Genomic DNA, 19,106 nt, shown 5'->3' with positions numbered 1-19,106 from the left:
GTCTAATCTATACTGCAGCCACCTATCTATCTAATCTATATGGCAGGCACCTATCTAATATATACTGCGGGGTACCTACCTAACTAATCTATACTGCAGGCACCAGGGCTGGGCCGAGGCATGGGCTGGAGAGGCTCCAGCCTCAGGGCGCAGTGTAGGAGGGGGCACACAATTCATTCAGCTGTCATTCCTAATTGTGTATGAAGCAAAAAGAAATAAGAAAAGGGGATACATAGCAGTGACTGCAAGTCAGATAACTAGATATTAAGGTGTTGGGGAGGTTGTGGGCCCTGTGGCCCTCTTAGTCTAATAGCAATCAGTGTGTGGCAGCTGGGGTGGGAGGGATGGAGGGGCGCACTTTGGTGTCTCAGCCTTGGGTGCTGGAGGACCTTGTCCCTGCTCTGGCAGGCACCTTCCTATCTAATCTATACTGCAGGGTACCTACCTGTCTAATCAATACTGCAGGCACCTATCTAATCTATACTGCAGGGCACCTACCTATCTAACCTATACTGGAGGCACCTACCTATCTAACCTATACAGAGTGTGTGCTTCCACAACGTGTGTATCCACAGCATATATCTCTAGGCCCCGCATATGACACTCGCCCCAGGCCCCGCGTACTCTAAGGCCACCTCTGCTTCCAAGGTTTATTCAGACAATGTGACAACGTTTCATTCCAAACACCAACGATTCGTTCCGGGGCCCCGTGGGGTCCCCTTTGTCAAGGCAACACAAACAGAATGGTGACACCACAATGGAAGATACCAGGCCGCAATGATTTCTCTAAAAAGGCGATACCCAAACTGTACCGTGATGTTGAGAGGCAAGTCATCTCTGGCACACAGCGTTGGGTCAAGGGTCCATCTGATCACGGATGCCTGGTCTGCCAAGCACGGTCAGGGCAGGTACATTACTTACACAGCCCATTGGGTCAACCTGGTGACCGATGGCAACAGGGAGTACGTGGCTGTGCAGCGGACCAACTTGTGACACCTCCACGGCTTGCAGGCAGGCCTCCTACCACCTCCTCTCCTCCTGCTACATCCTCTTTGCTGTCATCATCCTCCTCCTCCTTGGCTGAGTGGCAGTTCAACTCTACTGGTGCTGCGATCTCCTCTCCAGTTACACAGCCCTAGCTCCCCAGGGCCTATGCTGCATGCCAGGTACGATAGTGTCACGTCATCTTAGACATGTCTTGCCTCAAAGCGGAGAGTCACACTGGAGCAGCTCTCCTGGCTGCTCTTAACAAACAGGTGGATCAGTGGCTGACCCCGCACCAACTGGAGATCGGCAACGTGGTGTGTGACAACGGCAGCAATCTCATTTCCGCTTTGAATTTGGGAAAGTTGACACATGTACCCTGCATGGCACATGTGCTGAATCTCATAATTCAGAGATTTGTGTCAAAGTACCTAGGCTTACAGGACGTCCTGAAGCAGGCCAGGAAGTTGTGTGGGCATTTCAGGCGGTCTTACACGGCCATGGCACGCTTTGCCGATATTCAGCGTAGAAACAATTTGCCGGTGAGATGCTTCATTTGCGATAGCTCGACTCGCTGGAATTCGACCCTGGTTATGTTCGACCGCCTGCTACAACAGGAGAAAGCCGTCACCCAGTATCTCTACAACTGCAGTAGAAGGACACATTCTGGGGAGATGGGGATGTTCTGGCTGAAGAACTGGACACTCATGTGAAATGGCCGCAGGCTCATGCGGCTGTTTGAGGAGGTGACAAACATGGTGAGTCGCAGTGATGGCGCCATCAGCGACTTGATCCAGTACGCTTTCGTCCTGGAGTGTGCCGTGCGTAGAGTGGTGGATCAAGCTGTGGACGAGTGTGAAAAGAAACAGGAGGAAGAGTTGTGGGATCAATTCTCATCAGAACAAGATGTTTCCTCAACACCTGCGGCAGCACAGAGGGGGGAGGAGGAGGAAGAGTCGTGTGGGGAAGAGGAGTCAGACTCAGATGATGAGGAAGGTGTTTTTTTGGTGGAGGAGGAGGCGGCAGAAGAACAACTGCATCAGGCATCGCAGGGGGCTTGTGCTGCTCAACGTTCCCGTGGTATTGTTCGTGGCTGGGGGAGGAGGAGAACTTACCAGACGTCACTGAGGAAGAGCAAGAGGAGATGGATAGTACGTCTGGATCCAACTTTGTGCAGATGGCGTCTTTCATGCTGTCCAGCCTGTTGAGGGACCCCCGTATAAAAAAACTCTAGGGGAATGAGCTGTACTGGGTGGCCACGCTACTAGACCCTCGGTATAGGCACAATGTGGCGGAGATATTTCCAACTCACCAGAAGGCAGAAAGGATGCAGCACTTGCACAACAAGCTGGCAACTATGCTTTACAGTGCATTTAAGGGTGATGTCACAGCACAATGGAATAAAGGTACCACTGCCAGTAATCCTTCTCCCATGTCCACGTAGGCAAGGACAGGACGCTCCAGCAATCTCATGGTGATGTTGGACATGCGGACATTCTTTAGTCCAACACCTCACCTTAGCCCTTCCGGATCCACCCTCCACCAACGCCTCGACTGGCAGGTAGCCGACTACCTGGCCTTAAGTGTGGATGTAGACACTGTGAGCAGCGATGAACCCTTGGACTACTGGGTGTGCAGGTTTGTTGACCTGTGGCCAGAGCTGTCCCAATTTGCCATCCAACTTCTGTCTTGCCCTGCCTCAAGCGTCCTGTCAGAAAGGACCTTCAGCGCAGCTGGAGGCATCGTCACTGAGAAGAGAAGTCGCCTAAGTCACAAAAGTGTTCAGTACCTCACCTTTATCAAAAGGAATGAGGCATGGATCCCGGAGGGCTACTGCCTGCCCGAAGACTAAGTCAGTCCCCACACACAGCATCTCTGCCTGCACGCCATGTGACTGCCTGCCCCAAGACTAAGTCGCTCCCTACACAGCATCTCTGGCTGCAGGCCGCTTGACTGCCTTCTCCGCCACCACCAACAGGGTCCAGGACTCCAGGCGGATTCCTGAATGTTTAAGGCCGGTGCTTGCAGCGGCTGCTATAATAATTTTTCTGGTGCGTGTACATGCCTGCCTAATTTTTCTGACAGCACTGCAGCTGCAACAACAAAACAAAAGGCATGTACATGTGTCAATTCCCCTTTGTGATCGTTACCTTGCCGCGGTGAACAGGGGCGTAACTAGACATCACTGGGCCCCCTGAGAAACTTTGGATGGGCCCCCCCCCGCGAGTACTTTGGATGGGGGCCCCCCACCCCCCTCGCTTTCTGTACAGGAAAACTGAGGGCTAATGTGTTTTCCCCATGCAGATAAAAACACTTAGACTTAAAGAGACACTGAAGCGAGAATAAATCTCGCTTCAGTGCTTATATTCAGCAGGGGCATGTGTGCCCCTGCTAAAACTCTGCTATCCCGCGGCTGAACGGGGGTCCCTTCACCCCCAAATCCCCCCGTGCAAAATCAACGACCAACTTGGTCGTAGATTTTGCTGCTCTTGAGGCAGGGCTAACGGCTGCAGCCCTGCCTCTAAGCGCCGTCTATCAGCGGCACATCGCCGCCTCTCCCCTGCCCCTCTCAGCGAAGGAAGACTGAGAGGGGCGGGGGAGAGGCGGAGATACGCGCTGACAGACGCGCGTGAGGCAGGGCTGCGGCGGTTAGCCCTGCCTTTATCCGGAAGAGGGGATGCGCTGCTCGGAGGGGATTTCGGGGGGTAAGGGACTCCCGTTTAGCCGCGGGATAGCGGCATTTTAGCAGGGGCACACATGCCCCTGCTGACTATCAGACTATCTTTAAGGAAACGTCAGGCAATCTATGCTACCCCAAGATCTACTTACCCGGGGCTTCCTCCAGCCCCTTGCAGCCAGCAAATCCCTCGTTGCAGCTCTGCTCCCAGTACATACATACACAGCCTTATTATTTTACTACATGAGAGCACATGCTATATGGAGGAACAACAATGACATGCTGAACGTAAGCTATAGTATCAATGTAACTTTGGCAAAACATTCAGAATGTCACTGATTGATACTGTTATTACGGGATCTTGGACTCAGTATGAGACAACAAGCTCTCAATGAAGCAGCAACAGTAAGACATCAATCTCCACTCCATTGCATTGTAAAAGTATTCAGAGGCCATAAAGTCATTAGCACGTGTGAAAAGAATCTAGGAATCCTTTTGCTGAAAAGGGAAAGTCTACAACTTTTTTTTAAATTGTGACTCCTTTGTTTGTAAGGTTGTACATGAAGTCATCAGAACTTTGCAGCAGTGAGAGACAGATGTTTTTTTACGAACCCTAGGGAGCAGGGACAGTGTACAAATTCCAAAGTGTGTGTGATTCCTTATCTGTGTGCTGGACACATGCAGTCAATATAACAATGGTGTGAGAGCAGAATATGTGTTTTTATCTCCATGCCCTTAGCTGTCAGTCTCTCAAACTTTTCCCCCCATGGGCCCCCTGTGGCTTCTGGGCCCCCCTGCGGAGGCATCCCTTGCAGAGTCTATTGTTATGCCCCTGGCGGTGAAGGGGCTTGCGTATCACAATGAAGCAATGAACGCCAGCTATATGAGTGTCTGGGGGGTGGGGGCACACCCGAGATAATAAGGTCGTTGCTTCATTGTGGACAGACCAAATGCGATCAGACAGTGCTGGACAGTCACTGTTGTTCTGTCATTGAGCTACCTCAGCCCGGCGACCATATGGGCTTGAAAACCACGGCCTGCACTCTCGCCATGGTGCGCACCAGTCCAGCACGGCCGTCACTACGCAAACAGTTGCTTGCGGTGCGTTACACAGTGAGTTTGGTGCGTCAGTGTGAAGCAGTACACTAATTACACTCCCTGATTAATGTATACACATGCAAGATGTTTAAAAGCACGTTAGGCCTGCAATTTAGCATTCAATGTGATTTCTGCCCTTAAAATGCCGCTGTGATTTAAATCCAGATTTTTCCCCGGGACTTTTGGCATCTATCCCACTCCGCCATGCAAAAACTCAGAAGTTAGACCCCTTGAAACATCTTTTCCATCACATTTGTGGCCAGAATTAATGTTTGTAGTTTTCAAAGTTTGCATCCCCATTGAAGTCTATTGCGGTTCGCGAAAGTTCGCGCGAACCGAACTTTTGTGGAAGTTTGCGTTCGAGGTTCGCAAACCGAAAATCGGAGGTTCGAGCCATATCTTCATGTGAACACTGTCATAGGAAATCATTACACAATCGCTTTTAGGGCGATTTGCAAAATCGCCAGCGCTTAAAAAAATGATTTGCTTATAGTGTGAACAAGCCCTCTTTTTTCTCCTAGAAACTGCACTGTCATATCTAGCATGCTTTGTAAACACATGTGAGCACAGCATAGATCACATTTCAGCAGCTTCTGCAGAGGGGTGAGGTGTATTTACCTTCTCAGCCTCAGCCTGTCACACTGAACTGCCCTCAGCCAATCAGTGAGGAGCAGGAATGTGAGAGCGGAGATAACAAGCTTCCCTCTCCCTGGCAATGTACCAGAATAGAGCCCGGCTGACTGAGATAAGATTCATCACAGCAGAAACTTTTTTGAATAGATTGGAGTGCTTGCAAATCATGCAGGGTCAGGTTGTAGACTGCACAATAAACACAGAGGAGTGGGTAAATGGAATTTGATTTTGTGGCTGACAATCCTGCTTTAATATATATATATTTACAGGATCTTCTCAAAAAATTAGCATATTGTGTTAAAGTTCATTATTTTCTGTAATGTACTGATAAACATTACACTTTCATATATTTTACATTCAAATACACACAACTGAAGTAGTTCAAGCCTTTTATTGTTTTAATATTGATGATTTTGGCATACAGCTCATGAAAACCCAAATTTCCTATCTCAAAAAATTAGCATATTTCATCTGACCATTAAAAGAAGGTGTTTTTAAAACAAAAAAAAGTCAACCTTCAAATAATTATGTTCAGTTATGCACTCAATACTTGGTCGGGAATCCTTTTGCAGAAATGACTGCTTCAATGCGGCGTGGCATGGAGGCAATCAGCCTGTGGCACTGCTCAGGTGTTATGGAGGCCCAGGATGTTTTGATAGCGGCCTTAAGCTCATCCAGAGTGTTGGGTCTTGCGTCTCTCAACTTTCTCTTCACAATATCCCACAGATTCTCTATGGGGTTCAGGTCAGGAGAGTTGGCAGGCCAATTGAGCACAGTAATACCATGGTCAGTAAACCATGTACCAGTGGTTTTGGCACTGTGAGCAGGTGCCAGGTCATTCTGAAAAATGAAATCTTCATCTCCATAAAACTTTTCAGCAGATGGAAGCATGAAATGCTCCAAAATCTCCTGATAGCTAGCTGCATTGACCCTGCCCTTGATAAAACACAGTGGACCAACACCAGCAGCTGACATGGCACCCCAGTCCATCACTGACTGTGGGTACTTGACACTGGGCTTCAGGCATTTTGGCATTTCCCTCTCCCCAGTCTTCCTCCAGACTGGCACCTTGATTTCCGAATAACATGCAAAAGTTGATTTCACCCGAATAAAGTACTTTGGACCACTGAGCAACAGTCCAGTGCTGCTTCTCTGTAGCCCAGGTCAGGCGCTTCTGCCGCTGTTTCTGGTTCAAAAGTGGGTTCATGCTTCCATCTGCTGAAAAGCTTTATGGAGATGAAGATTTCATTTTTCAGCACGACCTGGCACCTGCTCACAGTGCCAAAACCACTGGTACATGGTTTACTGACCATGGAATTACTGTGCTCAATTGGCCTGCCAACTCTCCTGACCTGAACCCCATAGAGAATCTGTGGGATATTGTGAAGAGAAAGTTGAGAGACACAAGACCCAACACTCTGGATGAGCTTAAGGCCGCTATCGAAGCATCCTGGGCCTCCATAACACTTGAGCAGTGCCACAGGCTGATTGCCTCCATGCCATGCCGCATTGAAGCAGTCATTTCTGCAAAAGGATTCCCGACCAAGTATTGAGTGCATAACTGAACATAATTATTTGAAGGTTGACTTTTTTTGGTTTTAAAAACACTTTTGTTTTATTGGTCGGATGAAATATGCTAATTTTTTGAGATAGGAAATTTGGGTTTTCATGAGCTGTATGCCAAAATCATCAATATTAAAACAATAAAAGGCTTGAACTACTTCAGTTGTGTGTATTTGAATCTAAAATATATGAAAGTCTAATGTTTATCAGTACATTACAGAAAATAATGAACTTTAACACAATATGCTAATTTTTTTAGAAGATCCTGTATATATATATATATATATATATATATATATATATATATATATATATATATATATATATATATATAATCGTATGTATGTATGTGTGTGTGTATGTGTGTGTGTATGTGTGTGTGTATGTGTGTGTGTATGTGTGTGTGTATGTGTGTGTGTATGTGTGTGTGTATGTGTGTGTGTATGTGTGTGTGTATGTGTGTGTGTATGTGTGTGTGTATGTGTGTGTGTATGTGCCGCGATCACGCGAAAACGGCTTGACCGATTTGAACGAAACTTGGTATACAGATCCCTTACTACCTGGGATGATATGTTCTGGGGGTCTCGCGTCCCCCCTGCACATGTGGGCGGAGCTACAAACAGCGAATCAGATTTCACCCATTCAAGTCAATGGGAAAAGTGTAAAAGGCTGCCATTCTCACAGTAATCAAGCCAGAGTCCCCACACTTGGCACAGTTGGTCACTTGGTGACCGAGGTTACAAATCCAGGAAAAGTGGGCGGAGCATAAAACAGCCAATCAAATTGCAGCTATTCATTTTAAATGGAAAAATGTAAACTGCAGCCATTCTTAGACTGTTAATCGCAGGGTTCTCAAACTTGCCACACTTGGTCACTGGGTGAATGCGATTAAGATTCAAGAAAGTGGGTGGAGCCTTAAAAAGCCAATCAAAATTCACCTATTGATTTTCAAGGGGAATATTTAAACTGCTGTCATTCTTACACTGTTAATGGCAGAGGCTTCAAACTTCCTACAGTGTGTCTTTGGGTAACTGGGGTCCAAATTCACTAAAGGGGCGGGGCCACAAATAGCCAATCAGATTTCCTTGGTGGATAAACTGCTTCCATTCACACATTTTTGATGCCAGGAACCTGAAAGCTCACAAACTTGGTCATTGAGTAACTGTGTGTCCAGGTTACAAAAAGTGGGCGGAGCCAAAAACAAATTTCACTGGGAAAATATAAACTGTAGGCATTCTTACACCGTTAATGGCAGGGTTCTCAAACTTTGCACAGTTGGTCACTGGGTGAATGAGATTAAGAATTTGGAAGGTAGGTGGAGCCTACAACAGCCAATAGAAATTCACCTTTCGATTTTCAAAGGGAATATTTAAGCTGCTACCATTCTTATACTGTTAATAGCAGATGCCTCAAACCTGGTACAGTCGGTCACTGGGTGATTAGGGTTCAAATTCAGAAAGGGGCGGAGCCACAAACAGACAATCAGATTTGTTTATTTTTCAATGGGAATATACAAAGTATTGATACCAAGGACCCCAAAGCTGATAAACTTGATAGAGTGACTGTATGTCAAGGTTAGAAAAATTGTGCGGCGCCAACAACTTAATTTTTTACATGGCAGGGTTCCCAAACTTGACACAATTGGCCACTGGGTGACTGGGATTAATATTCAGAAATGTGTGTGGAGCCTAAAAACAGCCAATCAAAATGTACCTATTGATTTTCAAGGGGGAACATCTACATTACATTTTACTCCGTCTAATCTGGGCTGCGTGTGTGTTCCAATACACCAAGCGTCACATGCTAATCATGTGACGCTTGGTGTAATGGAGCGCACACGCAGCCCAGATTAGACGGAGAGGACAGCGTGCTTCTGAGCTGAAAGCTATGTGCCGGCCAGAAGTGAAGAGGGAAGAAATATGTTCAGGTCAAGGGTCAAGCAAGTCGCCGGGACACCGGCATGAATAGTGCACGAACAGCGGCAGACGGAGGGGGCAGGAGGAGGTCACAGTATGTACTTTTGACCCCCCACACACTGGAGGTATCTGTTTATTCAGCTGTGGTATCCTTTAACCTGCCTGGCGTTCTATTAAGATCGCCAGGCAGGCTGCGGGAGGGTTTTTTTTTAATAAAAAAAAAACTTTCATGCAGCCAACTGAAAGTTGGCTGCATGAAAGCCCACTAGAGGGCGCTCCGGAGGCATTCTTCCGATCGCCTCCGGCGCCCAGAATAAACAAGGAAGGCCGCAATGAGCGGCCTTCCTTGTTTTGCTTACATCGTCGCCATAGCGACGAGCGGAGTGACTACATCGACGTCAGCCGCCTCCGATCCAGCCCTTAGCGCTGGCCGGAACTTTTTGTTCCGGCTACACTGGGCTCAGGCGGCTGGGGGGACCCTCTTTCGCCGCTGCTCGCGTCGGATCGCCGCAGAGCGGCGGCGATCAGGCAGCACACGCGGCTGGCAAAGTGCCGGCTGCGTGTGCTGCTTTTTATTTGAGCCAAATCGGCCCAGCAGGGCCTGAGCGGCAGGCTCCGGCGGTACTGGACGAGCTGAGCTCGTCCAGACCGCCCAGCAGGTTAATGGCAGAGGTCTCAAACCTGATACAGTCAGTTATTGGGTGACTGGGGTCCAAATTCACTAAAGTGGGTGGAGCCACAAACAGCCAATCAGATTTTTTAAATTGATTTCAGCCATTCTGTTATTGGCAGGGTTCTCAAACTTGACACAGTTTGCCACTGGGTGACTGGGACTAATATTCAGGAAAGTGGGTGTAGCCTACAACAGCCAATCAAAATTCACCTTTTGATTTTCAAGGGGAATAATTACATTGGTGCTATTCATACACTCTTAATGGCAGAGGCCTCAAATCTGGTACAGTCAGTCACTGGGAGACTGGGGTTTAAATTCTGAAAAGGGAGTGGGCCAAAAACAGCCAATCAGATTTGTTTAATTTCAATGGTAACATGCAACTTATTGATGCCGCAGTGAGAGGAGGAAAGACAGGCACTAAATGCGGGTAGAGAGGTCCTGGGTTTCACCGGGTTGTGTACTCCATATTGCAGCGTGCACTCAGAGACAAACAGTAATCATGTGAAGTGAAGAGAGTCGAGGCACTGCTGCAGTAAAAAAGAGGTACCTTTAATCCACGGTGTTCAGACACAGCGGGGTATACAGTGGGGGTGAGGGGATGCCTGACAGCTGTTTCGCTAAGAAAGCTTCTTCAGAGGCAAAGTGTAAGGTTCCTTACACTTTGCCTCTGAAGAAGCTTTCTTAGCGAAACAGCTGTCAGGCATCCCCTCACCCCCACTGTATACCCCGCTGTGTCTGAACACCATGGATTAAAGGTACCTCTTTTTTACTGCAGCAGTGCCTCGACTCTCTTCACTTCACAACTTATTGATGCCAAAGACCACAAAGCTCATAAACTTGGTCAGTGAGTGACTGTATGTCAAGGTTAGTGGGCAGAGCCAAAAACAACTTTTTACATGGCAAAATATAAATTGCAGCGATTCTTACACTGTTAATGGCAGGGATCTCAAACTTGACGCAGTTGGTCACTGGGGGACTAGGATTAATATATGGAAAAGTAGGTGGAGCCTACAAGAGCCAATCAAAATTCACCTATTGATTTTCAAGGGGAATATTGAAACTGCTGTCATTCTTACACTGTTAATGGCAGAGGCCTCAAACCTGCTACAGTCGATCATCAAGTGACTGTGGTTCAAATTCACTAAAGGGGTGGAGCCACAAAAATCCAATCAGATCTGCTTTTTTTTTTGATAAACTGCTTCCATTCACACAATTTTGATGCCTGGAACCCAAAAGCTCACAAACTTGGTCGACTGTGTGTCAAGGTTACAAAAAGTAGGTGGAGTCAAAAACAGATTTTCTGGGAAATTGTAAACTGCAGCCCTTCTTACACTGTTAATGGCAGGGTTCTCAAACTTTGCACAATTGGTTACTGGGTGACTGGGATTAATATTCATAACAGTGGATAGAGCCTAAGAAAGACAATCAAAATCACCTGTTGATTTTCAAGGGGAATATTAAAATTGCTGCCATTCTTGCACTGTTAACGGCACAAGCCTCAAACTTGTTACAGTTAGTCATTGGGGTTCAAATTCAGAAAAGGGGACAGAGCCACAAACAGTTTCATTTCTTGGAAAATACAAATTATTGATGCCAAGGACCCCAAAGCTCAGAAACTTGGTCATTGAGTGACTGTATGTCCAGGTGAGAAAAAGAAGGCAGAGCCAAAACCAAATTTCACTGGGAAAATGTAGACTGCAGCCCTTCTTACACTGTTAATGGCAGGGTTCCCAAACGTTGCCCAGATGGTCACTGGGTGACTGAGATTAATATTCAGGGAAGTGGGTGGAGCATATCATAGCCAATCAAAATTCACCTGTCGATTTTCAAGGGGAATATTTAAATTGCTGCCATTTTTACACTGGTAATAGCAGATGCCTCAAACCTGCTACAGTTGGTCATTGGGTGACCGGGGTTCAAATGCTGGAGAGGGGCGCAACCACAAACAGCCAATCTGATTTGTTTAATTTCTATGGGAATATACAAATTATTGATGCTAAACACCCCAAAGCTCACAAACTTGGTAATTGAGTGTTTGTGCGTTAGGGTTAGAAGAAGTGGGCGGAACTAACACCTGTCAAATACATACCCGGGTAACGTCGGGTCATCAGTGGGTGGAGACAAATACAAATTTCACTGGGAAAATGTAAACTGCAGCCATTCTTACACTGTTAATTGGAGGGTTCTTAAACTTTGCACAGTTGCTCACTCAGTGAATGGGATTAATATTCAGAAAAGTGGGTGGAGCCTACAATAGTGTATAAAGCTTCACCTATTGCTTTCCAAGTGGAATATTTAATTGCTACCATTCTTGCACTGTTAATGGCAGAGGCCTCGAACCTGGTACAGTTGGTCATTGGGTGACTGGGGTTCAAATTCAGAAAAGGGGATGGAGCCACAAACAACCCATCAGATTTTTTCATTTCAATACAAATTATTGATGCCAAAGACCACAAAGCTCACAAACTTGGTAATTGATTAATTGTTAGGGTTAGAAAAAGTGGGTGGAGCCGACACCAGCACAATGTTTACTCTAGCGCTGTCTGTCAGCGCCGCTCCGCCGCCTCCTCCGCATCGCCGCTACCCGCCCTCGTCCCTTCCCTCCCGCTGATTGGAGGGAAGGGACGAGGGCGGGTAGCGGCGATGCGGAGGAGGCGGGGGAGCGGCGCTGACAGACAGCGCTAGAGTAAACATTGTGCTGGCGACGCGCTGCGTGTCGCCAGCACTGCGGGGAGTATAGCGGCGAGCAGGGGGGTCTTTGAGACACACGATGGGGCAACAGAGGCTGGTGTTAGTGTGCCCAACCAGCCTCTGTGCCCCACTAACGTAATACAAGGCCACCTCGGGTTCTCTTTAAGGCTTCTTTTCCACGGACTGTTGAGCTGTGTGCTCAGCAAGCAGTTACCAGGCAGCAGTAAGCAGTTACCAGGCAGCAACAAGCAGTTACCAGGCAGCAGTGAGCAGATACCAGGCAGCAACAAGCTGTTACCAGGCAGCAGTAAGCAGTTGTAAGAGTTTGAGAGGCATTTTACTGCCTATCAACTGTCCGTGGAAAAGAGGCCTACCCTAGCAAGTCTGGCTTTGCAAATCTGGCCTAATTGGCTATTCATGAGGCAATGCTCATGCAAATTTGCGTTTGCATGCCAAACTAGGCATGGTCAAAAAACCAATACTGCAAAGTGGTCGCCCTGCTACATGCCAGTGATGAGCGAAAATGCAAAAATTTATTTCGACAAATTTTTACCGAATTTTCACCTAATTTCGTTTTGACAGGCAAATTTTCCATTTAATTTTTTTGCGTTAATTTTCGCCTAATGCCAGTCATTTTGGCGTTACTTGCGTATTATTGCAGACATTTTCCGCATAAGGGCATTAGCGTCCGCATTCAGAGAAGTTTCTTGCGCATTACTGTGGACATTTTTCCGTATAAACGTCCGCATAAACTGAATTTCCATGCGGATTATTGTGGACATTTTTCCGCATACGGGCATAAGCATCCACATACAATGAATTTTCGATGCTGGTCGAAAATGCAAATATTTCTGAAGATTTTCGTGAAAATTCGCCAAAAACGAAAACGGGATTTTCGATGCGAAAATGACTTAAGCGAAAATTCGCAAGCAACACTGCTACATGCTACATTAGCACTATCTAGGAGCGCCACAGGGAGGATTCCCAATGCCCCCTTTTTATACAACCGGGTGGACCGCGGGGTCCCAGGCTCTCTCACTGCCTGGGAACCACAGCGGCACCCCGGAGGGGGAGGCTAGGTGGCGCAGGCACCCCCCCCAAGCGTGGCCAGCGCCAGGGAGAGCCGTCCGCACCCACCTCCCAATATTAAAAACGGGCACTTACCTTAATGTCCATTGCGTTCTGCTACATGCGCATTAATTTGGGGGCACCACATGAGAAAGGAGTGAAGCATGGGTCACCCCGAACTTTAGAGCTCAGGGCTAGCTCACATAAACACTGCAAGGGGGGGGGGGGGTTGAAGGACAAGCGCAGACAACTAACTCCAAGGCTTACACCACCAGAGCAAGCTATCCACCACCTGCCTCCAAAGGATACAAACAGCGGGGGATGCCGCTGTGGTTCCCAGGCAGTGAGAGAGCCTGGGTCCCCGTGGTTCCCCCTGGGTTGTATAAAAAGGGGGTATTGGGAAGCCTCCCCGTGGCGCTCCTGGATAGTGCTAATGTAGCATGTAGCAGTGTTGCTTGCGAATTTTCGCCTAAGTCATTTTCGCATCGAAAATCCTGTTTTCGTTTTTGGCGAATTTTCACGAAAACCTTCAGAAATATTTGCATTTTCGACCAGCATCGAAAATTCATTGTATAGTTTTTTGACCCTGCATAGTTTGGCATGCGAAAGCAAATGCATATTTGCATGAGCATTGCCTCATGAATAGCCAATTAGGCCAGATTTGGAAAGCCAGACTTGCTAGGGTTAAACTTGGTGTTTGAGCACACATACATTTTCTAATGGAAAGCCTAAAGGTGGGTACACACATCAGATAAATGTCTTTGGAAATGAAAGATCACAGACCAATTTTACCCCCTTCCATGTAGTATGAGAACCATACGTACACAGTCTATTCTATTGAGCTGAACTCCCCATCAGATAAAATTTTTTGCATTTTTTGCAAGATGCTGCACACAAAGATGCTGTACACATGCAACAGATCAGTAATTGCAAAAGATCAGTTCCTGCAAAATGCATTCATAGTCTATGATATATGCAGATCTCATGCTGGGCATACACGGTATGTTTTCTACCATGTAATCGAGTCGCTGATGGCTCGATTGATAATTTCCGACGTGTCCGATACCCCGCCGGATCGATTCTGCGCTCGATACCGGTGGGCAGGACAAAAGAAGAAACGAGGGGAAAATAAGAAAGCGCTCGCGGGGACAAGCAGGAATCGATCCGGGCGCCCGCGGGGACGAGCGGGAATCGATCCGGGCGCCCGCGGGGACGAGCGGGAATCGATCCGGGCGCCCGCGGGGACGAGCGGGAATCGAGCCAGCGGCTCGATTACACAGTAGAAAACCTACCATGTATGCCCAGCATAATACACACCTTGTTTGACGGACATTCATCTGCAGATCACACAATCATCTGCAGATCCAAAAATCCATCCTGGTTGATCTGATCTGCAGATGATTCTCCGTTAAACAAAGTGTGTATGAGATCTGCAGATATAGACTATGGGCTTGATTCACAAAAGAGTGCTAATTGTTAGCACGGCCGTTTTCGCGCAAATTTTCGCATTGCGCGCAATCGCGAATTTTCGCATGAAACGATAAAGTTTGAGCGCAAACGCTAATTTTTGCGTGAAATCGATATTGTTTTCGCACAAAAATTCGCGTTTGCACGCTAAAACGATCGCGCGCAATGCGAAAATGGCCGTGCTAACAGTTTTTGTGAATTCTTTTGTGAATCAAGTCCTATGAATGCATTTTGCAGGAACTGATCTTTTGCAGACACTGATCTGTTGCATGTGTACAGCATCTTTGTGTGCAGCATCTTGCAAAGATTTCTATCTGATGGGGAGTTTAGCTCCATAGAATAGACTGTGTAGGTATGGCTCTCATACTACATGGAAGGGGGTAACATTGGTCTGTGATCTTTCCTTTTCCAAAGACTTTTATCTGATGTGTGTACCTACCTTTAATCTTCTTGCTTCAAAGTTGAGGCACGTACTCTATTAGATAGATAGAAGATGCGGCGTATGCTACGACGCGGGTCGGCTAGTACTATATAACATAGGAAAAAATTCAAGAGAAAAAGTGGCCCTATGCACATTTTTTCTTGTGCGATTTTTGCATTGCATGAAAACCCATGTAAATTTCCCAAGCGTGCCCCCCTGCTGCCTTGGACCTTGCCAGATTATTTGATAATTTGTCTTAAATACTGCTAAGCATATAGACCTCTCTCTTCTTGACCTTGCTACTGGTTTATCTGATGGGGAACTTGTATTTTACCTGGATTCTGCTTAAAGAGACTCTGAAGTGAGTCTAAATTCCCGTTTTTAACTAGTATTTATGTAAAGCACTATAGGTAATGCTAAACCGCCGCATCCCTGCACCAACCCCCCAAATCCCCTCTCCTACCTCCGGGGAGCGCTTCCTGATGAGGCTGTAGCTCTGCCTCTTGGTGCGTCAATCCCCGCCTCTCCCCGCCCCTCTCAATCTTCCTTCACAGAGAGGGGCGGGGGAGAGGCGGAGCTCCAAGCAGCGATTGACGCGCATGGAGGCAGAGCTGCAGCTGAAAGCTCTGCTAGAGAACCTTATGTTTTTCTGACAAAAATTACAGTACTGCGCATCACTGTATATGAGGCTTCTTTTTAGCATTACGGTGCGATCATCTGATCGCATCGCAATCAAAGTGCAAGTTGCTGGTGTGGAACCGGCCTCAGCTAATTTGTAAACACCCTTTGTCAGCTTCCATGAAAGCAGGAAGTAAACACGCTGCCGATTTATTGCAGGAGTTCTGTGAGCTGCAACAAATAAATGTTTTTCTGGAAGGGCTTGTTCACACTAGGTGCGTTTTTGGCCTTTTTTCAAGAGCAAGCGATTTTTAAAATCGCCCACATAACGCTTGTGCAAGGAATCTCTATGAGAAGGTTCATATCAGCGCGGTTTGTGCGCCGGGCGTTCAGCAAAGCGGTGCCTGGACCATTTTTGGGGCGTTTTTGCTATAATGGAAGGTGTAGGAAGAGCGCTAAACGCTCACTAAACCGCTTTATGAGGTGATTGCGTTTTCTAGAATAAATACATTGCATTTATTCTTTTCCGGGTCAATGAGCTCACTTCCTGACTTGCGTCAGGGAGTGAATCTCAAAACGCTCTGGAAAACGCTTAGAAAGGCTCTTTTTCAAAAAAACAGTGCGCAGAGGAGCGCCGGTAGGGGGAAAAAAACAGCGCACAAAAACGCAAAACGATTGCCTAAAGTTTATTATGCTGTTGCTTATCTTTTTAGAACAGAGAGGAAGTTCTGAGTGTAGGTCCGCAGCGCCTGCACAGAACGCTTCAGACCACATCAGCGCGATCACGAGAGGCGCTCGTGCAGGCGCAGAAGATGCCGACCTAGCAAGGTCGGCATCTGCAACGGAGGGGACTCCGGGACACTGGAGCTGCAGGGAGTGACATATCGGCTGCCAGGGGCTGGAGGAAACCCCGGGTAAGTAGAGCTTTTTTTTGCTCGGATCCGAGATGAAAAACTAACTATAACAAGTAACTTGTATATATATAGATAATGTGGTTATAGGCGCTCCTCCAATTAACTCGATGGTTTCACAAATAATGGAGCAAACAGGTATGGGTCGCTGCACAGTGGGATGGGATCTACCTCCCTATATAAATAGTAAGAAGTCTGTGCAGGCGTTCAACATAAATGATATAAGTCCACAGTCCCAGACCAGTCTGTATTCAAATGGACCCAGACGATATCATGAATTCACAGAAATGTATCCACCAAGTACTCTCACCAGATCAGTTGGCTGACTCAATGACAAATCAGCAGACACAGCATGTACATATAATCCAATGGTCTCCCACTGTAATTGGCATCTGTAGATTCAAGCACAATATGCGGACATAGCGTAATACTGACGTAGATCACAGGATTAAAGTGACTATATATTTACCCTGTGTAAGGTGATCAAAAATTGTGTTCCCACCACCGGCAATACAATGGTTAACTGCTCACCAGATTCCAATGCTGACCCCCAGATTCGATCAGCAATGTGCGCTTATGTTTAGTTCTTTTATATTCAGATGGGATGCAAGTTCCTTAAAGGGAAGGTTCAGGGAGGGTGGGTAAAAAATAAAAATCAGTGCATGCGCAGTAGAGCCCGGAGGACGTCCGATGACGTCAGCGCGCCGGCGTGGGACGCAGAAGTTCCGGGCCTTGGAGCGCAGAAGAGCCCGACCTGGCAGCCGGCCTGGCCAGGTTGGGTCGGCCACCGGAGACCACCGGGAGCCTGCGGAGCGGCGGCGAGGGCACCTCCTGCCTACCACGGACTGGAGGAAGCCCCAGGTAAGTGGAAATTGATTTTTATTTTTTACCCACCCTCCCTGAACCTTCCCTTTAAAGGGGTTCTTTCGCGAAAAAAGTAGGCAGTTAAAAAATGTGACAGATGACAGGTTTTGGGCCAGTCCATCTTTTTAAGGGGGATTCTCAGGGCTTTCTTTGTTTTCAACAGCATTTCCTGAACAACAGTTTCCAAATCTAACTGACATAATAGTGTGCAAGTGATTAGGGAGGCCGGCTGGTATCTTGCTATTTTGGCAGTTAAACTGCTGTTCAGAAAATGCTGTTGAAAACAAAGAAAGCCCTGAGAATCCCCCTTAAAAAGATGGACTGGCCCAAAACCTGTCATCTGTCACATTTTTTAACTGCCTACTTTTTTCGCGAAAGAACCCCTTTAAGGACTCATTAGTACCTCCCTGAACAGCATATGTAAATTTGCATGAGAAGTCTCCCTGCAAAAGAGTGCAAGCCCCACTTATGGGATAAAATACACACTGAGCATACACATGACCTGTCAGACAGGTCATGTGTATGCTCAGTGTGTATTTTATCCCATAAGTGGGGCTTGCACTCTATTGCAGGGAGACTTCTCATGCAAATTTACATATGCTGTTCAGGGAGGTACTAATGAGTCCTTAAAGAGAACCTGTACTGAGTAAAAATATTTAAAATAAACACATGAGGTAACTTCAAATGAACATTGCAAAGTTACCTTGCCATCAGTTCCTCTCAGAAGCTCACCATTTTCTTCTGACCATGATCCCTTCCAGTTCTGACAATATTTTGTCAGATCTGAAATATATCAGTTTCTGTCAGTAAAATATCAGTTGCTGTCAGTTATAGCTGAGAGGAAACCGGATGTACCAGGTAATGTCCATGTTTCCCTATGGCTCAAGTGGGCGATGTTACAGTTTAACTGTGTGCTGACCAGAAAGCTGTTATGGGTAATGGCCATTTTCAAAATGGAGGCCGGAAAATTCCCTTGATCACAGTGAACAAACAGGATGCAGGACAGGAGAAAGACACTCAGGAGTAGACTACATGGAAGGAAAGTATGACTTGTGTATGCTTATTTTGACTTTTAATTTTCAGTTCAGGTTTTCTTTAAGGAACTTGCATCCCATCTGAATATAAAAGAACTAAACATAAGCGCACATTGCTGATCGAATCTGGGGGTCAGCATTGGAATCTGGTGAGCAGTTAACTATTGTATTGCCGGTGGTGGGAACACAATTTTTGATCACCTTACACAGGGTGAATATATAGTCATTTTAATCCTGTGATCTACGTCAGTATTACGCTATGTCCGCATATTGTGCTTGAATCTACAGATGCCAATTACAGTGGGAGACCATTGGATTATATGTACATACTGTGTCTGCTGATTTGTCATTGAGTCAGCCAACTGATCTGGTGAGAGTACTTGGTGGATACATTTCTGTGAATTCATGATATCGTCTGGGTCCATTTGAATACAGACTGGTCTGGGACTGTGGACTTATATCATTTATGTTGAGCGCCTGCACAGACT

The sequence above is a fragment of the Hyperolius riggenbachi genome, chromosome 9 (assembly GCF_040937935.1).
Source record: "Hyperolius riggenbachi isolate aHypRig1 chromosome 9, aHypRig1.pri, whole genome shotgun sequence".
Lineage (NCBI taxonomy): Eukaryota > Metazoa > Chordata > Amphibia > Anura > Hyperoliidae > Hyperolius > Hyperolius riggenbachi.
Note: the sequence above shows the minus strand (reverse complement) of the source record.